The sequence below is a fragment of the Poecilia formosa genome, unplaced genomic scaffold, assembly GCF_000485575.1.
Source record: "Poecilia formosa unplaced genomic scaffold, Poecilia_formosa-5.1.2 Scaffold399, whole genome shotgun sequence".
Classification (NCBI taxonomy): domain Eukaryota; kingdom Metazoa; phylum Chordata; class Actinopteri; order Cyprinodontiformes; family Poeciliidae; genus Poecilia; species Poecilia formosa.
The window spans coordinates 99755-109581 of record NW_006800338.1 but is presented as its reverse complement, the minus strand read 5'-3'; the positions used below and the strand labels follow the sequence as shown (position 1 = coordinate 109581).

General features: G+C 38.4%; 1 long non-coding RNA gene across 1 annotated transcript in view; it reads right to left on the bottom strand.

Annotated features, from left to right (window-relative positions):
• The window catches only part of LOC107833505 (uncharacterized), an 18370-nt gene extending 11041 nt beyond the window's left edge, over window positions 1-7329 (bottom strand). The window contains exons 1-2 of the long non-coding RNA XR_001659251.1: window positions 6993-7329; window positions 6480-6584 (exon numbers count right to left, since the gene is read on the bottom strand). This is a non-coding gene — a long non-coding RNA (uncharacterized LOC107833505). The remainder of the gene's footprint in view (window positions 1-6479; window positions 6585-6992) is intronic.
• Between the last annotated feature and the right edge of the window lie 2498 nt (window positions 7330-9827).

Sequence of the window (9827 nt, the reverse complement as noted above, 5' to 3'; positions counted from 1 at the left end):
TGTTGAGGAAATCTTTCATATTTTCAGAAAATTTTAAACCAGAATCAGAAATGTTTTGATTAAAATTTGATAAAAGCCCTGCCATTTTTTTAACTGTAGCTCAAAACTGGAATACTGTAAATGTTACAGAAAGGTCTTTAAATGAAAACCCAAAATAAAACCAGAGAAGAAGAACACATTAAGGAAATAAAAATAGCAGCTATTGCAGCATCAGAAACACCCAGTAATGATTCAGTGTCTCCTCCTCCATCCAAGCTGGCAAAGAGCAACACAATCATTGCTCTGACTGCAAACTGTCAGAAACTCACATAAATATTTAACTTTTAAGATTTATGTATTTTTATTACATGACAAAATTCCATTTACTTTTTGTAGATAATTTTAATGCGAACCTACCAAATAAACCTTACATAATTCATATTCATCTGTTTTAGAAGAAGGCCGAATCAGCGTGGCAGAAGACACCAGCCAGCGAAATGAGAGAGCGCTTCGGTACTTTCTGAGACACGAGGCTGCGCTCACTAACCAGTGTGATTACCTTCAGAACCGTCTGCGTCGTCACAATCTCAGAATCTACCAAGTCCCACAGGGATGTTAGAAGCAGGACGTGATCAGTTCCAAGAAAGAACTCATTAAAACCTCGCTTCTTCCCTGGAAGATGTACGCATTGAAAGAGCGCATCGTGCTCTGTGGCTCACAGCAGCTGACACAGATCCACCACCATGGTCCGTTTCCTGGATTACACTGTGAAAGGAGCCGTACGAAGATAAGCATGGTCACAAAAACAAGTCGTCTTTTAGGGCAAAACTATACATTTGGATCAGGATTAATCTCCAGAGGTTCAAACAGAGAGCGTGACTGCGGGGTGTAATCAAGCAGCTTAAGGAAAAAGGGATTCAGGCAAAATGCCGCTTCTCGGCTCAACTCAGAATCAACCTGGAAAGTGGAACGAAAACTTTCCCTGCAGTGTCTGACGCTGTACCGACGCTGGAGCAGCTGGGCGTCTCGGTGAAGGTGAGCGAGAGGGAGAAGATGGAAACGGAGCTCTCCAGAGAGGCTTGGAGCCAAAGAGACAACAGCAGGAGACGTGGGGATGCAGGATTATCCGATGCAGATATAAAAGTTTCATCTGAGACTGGTGAGAACAAACTGACGATTTCTTGTGGACCATAAGGTATGCTCTAAGTAAATATCATTTCAGAAACGAGCATGACGTTATCAAAATAGCCAATGTCACTTAATTTATTGAGTTTGGACCAAATATGCTTAAATTTTCAGGGGTAGCCATCAACGCCGTGTTCTGTATTATTCCCATAACGGGGCGGAGATCTTACCAGACATCTAATGCTTTTCTTTGGTTTGTGATCTGGACAGCACTTAGTGCTTTTTCCCCAAGAACCCAAGTTTCTTAAATCTGGGATCTAAAGCAGCAGTAAGTAGGACAGAGTTTGAGGATTGAGGCCGACACATAAACAGTCTTTCCCATCTTGGGATCTGTGTCATCACTTAAGCTTGGTCTCAAAACCTTGGGCCTGTATGGACTTGTTGAGGCTTTGCCCAAGTTGTGGAAGTGCAGAGAGAGTAACTGTTGGAATATTTAGCTTATATTTTATCTCCTCTATGCTAGTGTGGTGTGATGACCTGGTACCTTTTTAATCTTCTCTCTGTGTGCAGTGCAGCGAGGTGCAGAAGCGACAGGTCAGAATATTCTGCTTCACGCGATGAGCTGCAGCTCGGCCTGTCTGTTGAAGTTGAATCAGTTGAAGCCCGGCTCAATGCACAGTGTTCTGATTGTTTTTGTGTTAACTGGAATGTGATTGAGACTGTGCTGTCCCCCACCCCTTTAGCCAGTCTCAATCTGTGTAACCAGGGCACCATAATCTCTGATAAAAGAGGCAGGAAGAGACTCAGAGCAGCAGAAAACTGACTGTAACTGAGATCTCCTTCATGTTGCTCTCCTCACCAGTAAAACCTTATTCACGTCTCCTCTCTCATTTGTGTCTGTGTTCCATGACTGTTCTAGGTTTCCAGACCTAACGGTAACATAGTCTCTCCCACGCAGAAACATTACAGCTTCTTCAAATGGCTGAAGAGCCTTGCTGACCTCCTCCATAACATCCCCCTGCTGGGGCTAAAGACCAAGGTGGAGTTTTCCTGGTGGTGTCAATGCTGGGTCAGACAGTGCAGCAGTTATCGGCCATCTTTGCTCCAGCAGCCTGGACATCATGTGGAAAGTCCTGTTCCAACGAGTGCCTACATCTTGGATGAGCATGTGTGATGCTGTGCCCATCAGCTGCTGCTCATCCTCCAGCTTTGTCCAAGCCAGTTCACTTTTTTAACTGTTTAACAAGACGTACTGCAGCTGCCACACACTTAGAGATGCTCTGGTTGTTCTTCAGAGCGATCTGTACCACCAAGTTCAGGGTGAGCCCTGCACTCTGCACAGATACCCACTTATGCTCTTCTGCCAAAATCTTCACTGCTGCTACAATATTGGCACCATTATCCTGGATGACAGCTGTGACTTTCTCAGGTGGAGCATCAAACTTTGCAATAACACCTTCCAGCAACTCTGCATGTTTGCTGCTGTGTGTCTTTCTTCATGTTGTCAGATGGTGGGGCTCCATTTTCCAGTCGTCTCCAAGAAAGTGGCTTGTCATCCCAAGATGCACCTCTGTGGCAACACTGGTCCAAATGTCTGCAGAGAGCAAAGCTGCCGTCTCTTCAGGATGTTTCTCAACTTCTCTCTGATTTCTTCATACTTTTTCTCCACCGTTTTTACAGAGTAGCTTCTGGAAGGAAGGACATGATGTGGACTGAAGGTGGAGATCATCTTCTGGAGTCCTTCATCCTCCACCACGGACAGCGGCTGCATGTCTGAGATGATCAGGTTTAAATGCTGTTTGTGAACTCAGCTGCTTGGACAACCCAACATCCTGGAACCATTTGAACGAAGCTGTTCATCGTACGACTCTTCCATTTACTGAAAAGAAGCAAGAGAAAATTATTACTGGGTTGTTCCTTGTTAGGCCTTAATAAATATATTTCAGGTGATCTTCATTAGATAACATTAGATAATATTGTTAAGGGGGAATCTACACTTTCTGATAACTCTGCTGCAACCATAGTAGCTTTAGGAAGAAATAATACTTTATTTATGGATTTAAAACTTTAATTTATGTTGGAGGTTTGATACAGTAGCAAGAAAAAAACCTACTAACTAAATATTCACCCTAAATATTCAATTTAAGTTAGAATGGAAGTACAGCATTAAATAAATGTGTTCCAGTTTATGCCTTCAATCTGTGGCTGCAGCTTTTATTGTTAAACTTACATAAAGTCCTGGATAGTTTTTTACTCACACAATTTACAGACACCAAGTAGCTGCTATGTTTAGTCGGTAGATGAAACGTTAGCAAACAATACGCCTCAGTTTACATTTATAGCATGACAGATTATCACACGTTTAGATTAACATATTTAGCAAAGAGAACATAAACGATACCTGTTAGCAGCTGTGGACGAGTTCGATGCAAACAGCGGCTGTTTCCTCTTCAGATGCTGCATGATGAGCTGCTGTGGTTCGTCAGTTCTGCTTTGCAGTGGATGCATTGCACTCTGTTGTCTTTTCTCTTTAGCCTAAAATGTTCCCAAACTTTGACAGTTTTTGTCGCTTTCATTCCTTCTTCTAAACATTCTCCGTTTCCCTCCGCAGCTACAAACTATGGCACAAACGCATCAAACGTTTGCATTGTGCAACACAAAAACCTTCCGGCTACACCGCAGTGCGCTGAATAGTTTAACAGTATTTATTACAATTTAATTAACGAAGCTACGAGGCAGATTAATTTACCTCGAGGATTTTCAATAATCGAGGTCGTCGAATTATTAGAGGAATCGTTTCAGCCCCAGTCCAAACTGGGGAGAGTTTAGCTGGAAACTAAGAACGAGATTTTTTAAAACCCCAATGGTAATACCCAGTTATGATGGTAATGCTAGCGCCCTCTGCTGGTAGAAATGTGGACACATGGAGGATTTTTCCCACATATTATGGTAAAACTCTATTCTGAAACGGTAAAAGGAGAAACAGGGAAAATATTAAACTTCACTACAACCTTTTAAATCAACCATTTAGTTTTAGATGATATAAAGATTGCTGCTGGAGAAATTGATAGTTTATATGTTGAAGCCCTTGAGTTAAATGCTCATCAGGTTATTACTGCAAACTGGCTGAAACCACATCCACCTGCCCTGGAACAATGGATCCAGAGCTGAAGACTGTCAGCTTAATGGAGGACACGGCTGCAACTCTGAGACTGAGGAGGGACATTTCTGTTACCTCTCACCTGGAACCAAGGGCGTAGGAACGAGTCTGTCATTGGGGGGGACGCATATCGGAAACCTGACAGATCAGTAAATAGCTTGAGCAGAAGTGTCAATGATGCCATCAACACATCAGTAATGCGTTACTCTAATCTGACGCTTGTTTCAGTAACAAGTATTCTAACATGTTACTATTTACAATCCAATAATCAGATTAAAGTTATGCATAGTATGATGACCGTCATTCCAGGATGAACTCACTTTAGAATTTGCCTCACAACTAGCAAGATAAATAATCTGGTAGCACAGACAGGCTACCAGATTCTGATATATCTTATTGGTCAAAAGACATTTGATTATTGGTCAAAATGCATTGATATAAATTAACTGGTAATTTAACTGGTTCTACCTCTTTCTAAAACCAAAGAAGAAAACAGCTCATAAAATAAGACACAACAGTTTTAAACTCAATACAGCAGTTTGACCAACAAAAATAAAATCTAAAAACAAGTTTTGTTCTTTTTGAACATCTCTACATCAGTGCAACAGTTTGATCTACAAAATAAATAAAAATGATACTTTTTCACATCTAACAGACATCTTAGTTCCTCACTGTTAACTCAGTCCCACTTTCCATCCCTGCATTCAGTAACTTACCATAAAAAACACTGAGGCAAAAAGCCTAAATGTTTTTTTTTCTCCTGTCATTTTCAGCCACATTTAACTAAAATCTCTAGTTATGTGTTTCTGTCTCTGCCTCCCTCTGACTCTCTGCAGCCTGATGTTCCTGCAGGGATTCATGGATTTACAACAGACACTACAGTGATGTACAGTGTCAGAATGTGTCAGAATGTGAACTAAATTTCCTACAGTATGAGAATTTAAACAACTTAATTTTCAGATGTATACATTATTATACATCTCAACTTCATTTACTGTGTAGCAAAAATGTTCACAAATTTATTTTAAACCTCTCCTCAAGCACCTTTCTTATTGTCAATGTCTCCTAATCATTACCCTTATAGTTTGGAAATAATGAAAAAAAATATTGAAACATTGAAAGAAATCAACCTGACATCAGTCTTCACCTGTTCTCCTTTCTGGTTTTATTGAAATTAATGTAATTTTTATATCTTCACATTCTGAAACTCCACCTGGTTCTCCTATGTCTTCCCTGACCTGCTCCTCTCATAATAAAATAGTTTAGTTTATTTAAAAATTAAAAAGTTAATACATATTTTAATAAACTAAATGAAGACCTCACCAGAGCTTCTTCACCTTTCTTCAACACCATTCCAGCACTGTTGTTCTTCTAAATATCTAAATAATATAATATAATATAATATAATATAATATAAAATAAAATACATGTTAAGTGGTCGAGTATGATCAGGTGTTGCTCACTTTAAATAATAAAAAGGCTCATTTTGCTGCTGTTTCAGTCTCAATCTGATTACATAAATCATTATGGCTAGTAGCTAACTTTTAGACAAAGTAATAATATTGGACATGTGACTATTCCAGAATTAAAACGGCTTAACCAAAAAGATTTAGTTCTATTTATGAAAGTAAACTGACAACCAGATGTTATAAACGAGCGATATTCATGGCAAAATTCCCGACAGATTGTTTACCTCATTCAAACGGAGTTTCTCTGCTGCTGCCTTTACTCTGAGCCGTTCAGAGGGGGGAGGGGCAGGAAGCGCTCTGCTGAATGCGCTGTTGTGCGCCTTCAAAATAAAAGCATGCGAGTGGAAGATTTTAAAATTCTTCGCAACTGCGGTGAAATTATTGGGGGGGGGACGAATGTGACTCTCCCCAATATTGGGGGGGACATGTCCCCCCCGTCTCCCCCGCTTCCTACGCCCCTGCCTGGAACAATAGATTTCAGTCTTTCTGATATTGGGGGGGAAAAGGGAAAAATATCTTAGCTACATGTCTGTGGAGCTATTTCTGTGAAGATGGGGCAATGTGTTCATGCTTATGAGGGGATCACATCAAGGAGCTGTTCTAAAAACAGGTTTTAAAAAGTCAGAAGGATGAATTTTAAGATCTTGTTAACATGACACTGCACACAGCGTACTCTCAAAATGTTCACCTTTCTATCAAGATAACAACTACAAACTGACTTTCATCCTTTAGTCTCTTGTTCTCACTTGTTTATGGGTCGATCCAGCAGAGACAGTAACGCTTTGTGCTCCTTTAACATGGAGGGATTTCCAGGGAAACTGCACTGATATCTCCGTGATGAAGCCTTTGACCTGCCAGAAAAAACTGAGTTAACAAAACACCAACTAAAATACATTATACAGAACCAGGAACCTCCCATGTAACTTATATGCTAAATGTTGTGAACAAAAGCAATGCTATCCGCCTTGCTTAGCTACTTACTAGTTATTTTAACCGCCATGAAAACCGACTGCAAGGGGTTAAATTAACCCAATATCAAACCGCATTACGAAACTAGCCAAGATGGCGTCTAGTAGCTAGCTTGTTAGCTGTGATGCTCGCGTGCATTGGTATTGTCTGGTACAGCAACGTGATCCAGATAAAACTGCTTAAATTGATCACAAACTACATAAATGAATAAATTCTGATGTGTTGTGATATAAACTACACGGTTAGGAAACACTTGGAAGTAACAGAACAGGATTTCTCTGCTTGTTTACCGTCACTTAGACCGGAGCGCTGGGAAAGTTCGTCCTCTTCTTTTACCGTCTGAAGACGGACGGCAACCAACTTACAGGCCCTTTACTGCCCCCTACTGGTGAAGGACATTGTGTCCGGTTCTCCGTTTCACTTCTCAGAACTTCAATGAAACCCAGTCATATAATTTTTTTGCTTTACAACTTTATTTAAACTTCGTCAGTAAATATTAACTATTTAAAAAACTGTATTAGATGTAAAATGTCTCATTAATTTTGATCAATAAAACATCAAACCAGCCAGTCAGAAAACAAAACAACTGCACTGTAAAATATTTTAAAGTGGTTAAACTTGAAAATCAAAGTCCACCTGCTGCCTTCAAAATGTAATTTAAGTCAACAAGAAAATCGTTTTGATTTTATCTCAGAAATTAAAGTTCATGAAGTTGATTTAACAACAAGAGACAAGTTGACTTAACATTGTTTTTTAAGTTTATTAATCTTGAATTGTAAGTTTTAACTTAATGCTGCAATTTAAACTAAATTATTTCACAATATGCAAGAAAAAACCTGCCCTCATCTGGTTAAAGAGCTCACATGTCTCTATTATTTTACTCACAATATCAAGTTAAAATAACAGCTTATTTTACTTTAGAATAATTTAAATTCTTGTTTCAAATTGCATGAACAAAATTTCTGATCTGATAATGAATTTATTAACATGATAATGAATTCTGCTCAGAAACATTTAGTGTGAACAGAACATTGTCCTCCAGTTTCATTAAAATGAACATTTGTCTTAACATATACAGTCAGATCAATGTAACACACTCAGGATACAAAAACATGCCGCTAAGCATTCTGGGAAATAGTTCCCACTCCTGCCTGTTTCTTCTTCCAATTTTTTAAAGTCCTAACCTAAAAACTCTAGTTGATTCAACTCTTTGAGGTTTGACAAAATTAACAAAAAGTTAACAATTTACTACTGTAGTTTATTTCTGTAGTTTATTTTTCACAAACTCACATTTAGGTTTAAAATCTCAAACTCATTAATTTATTTCACTTGGAGATTAGGAGATAGTAGACACAACTAAACACAGCTCAATGATTTACAGTGTAGTCATAAAACCAACCTTTGTCCCTACAATTAGTGCTGCCTGATAAAAATGTGACCAAATCATAAAAAGATTCAACTGAATCCTCAGATTTGCTGCCAGGACGAAGGCAAGAAAACCTTCTGCTAAAGGACAAATTATATTTGACATCATTTGTCTGAAGGTTTACTTCCTGTGTTTTTAGACTGATCCATTTGGCTTTTATTTTCTTAAACATCAAGTAATGCCACGACTTTGCCATTTTTATCTAAATTAGTTTTATTAATAATTACCCTGAGAAATTATTATAGTTACTCACAGCCAAAGGTTGTACTTCGGTAAGAGTGGCACTACTTCAACATTTATTTTCTCAAGTAAAAGTAAAAAGTATTTGTCCAAGAAATGATTCAAGTAAGAGTAAAAATCTATTTGGTAACAAAGTGACCGATCAAAACATCATTTAATATTTAAAAATTACATCATCAGACAGAACAAAATATAAAGTTATCAGGAAATTTTGGAATTTTAAGGACTAAAATGACAATGATCCATAAAAAAGACAAAATATTTTAAATATTCAGTTTAGCTAAATAATTTAGTTAGCAAAATAAATATTTAGTAAGTAAACTGAACACATTGCTGGGGCCATTTTTGCTCACAAAAATGATCCTATATTCCATAAAATCTACATATTTTGATACATCAAAAATCTTGAAAAACAGAAATAATTACCCAAAAAAAACAAGACCTCTCACTCTGAGTGATTTTAGAATCAGAGCTGAACTCAGACTAAAGAGTCAGATGAGAGAGATTAACGCTGCCCTGCTGCTTCCTGCAGCCTGGAGATGAATCTGAATCTGATCACAGATGAAGAAGTTTCCAGATGATCAGATCGTCTCCAGGTTCCTCTTTAAACTCACAGTTTCAATCTGATCAATAAGTTGATCAGATGCATGTAATGCATGTTGTTCTACACCCAATAGAATGGCTCTTTATTGGGGCATGCCATTAGCATTATATAGCATTACATAACATTACATAGCAAAATAAAAACCTGCATATTCCTCTCACGTCTGCACCGCCGTAGGCAGTGCAATAATATTAGCCTTTTTCATTATTTTTTTCGACAGGATAGTGACATTAGCACAAACTAGCATTTTACCTAAAATAACCTATTCATTAATTTTCTGACTTATTTCCCATGTTTAGTATACTGAATGGAGTAAGTCAATGTGTAGACGCTGCCATTAGTAAAGGGCTGGAAATGCCGAGGACGGACGGAGGAAATCAACCCACAGAGCCACCAGATGCGTTTGGCCTGAGTGCAGTGCTCATCAGAGCGACCTGTGGCCTTTTATTGAGAAACGATGTCACCTGCGCAAAACTCCGCCCACAACAGGAAGTCAACATGAAAACAATATTCAACACAATGCCTCACATGCTACTGATAACCTTCATGCTAACATTAGCATTTTGGCTAATTTTAGCTTATGCATTAATTTTAACATACTGAATGGCATAGGTACAGTTTAGTCCACATTCTTCTGACTGACACAGGTTATTAACTACATTGCAGCTTTCACTAATTTTTAGCAGCAAAACATTTGATTAAAAACTTTGGCATTGAGAATATTCTAGTCTGGACTGTGTTCTTCATTACTGAGATCTTCATCGGTGCTATCTTTAACTTATCACTAGTTTCAAAGTATGGAAACATCCTATCAGTGAAGGTGTGTGTGAAGGTGTGTATGTGTGTGTTAGTATC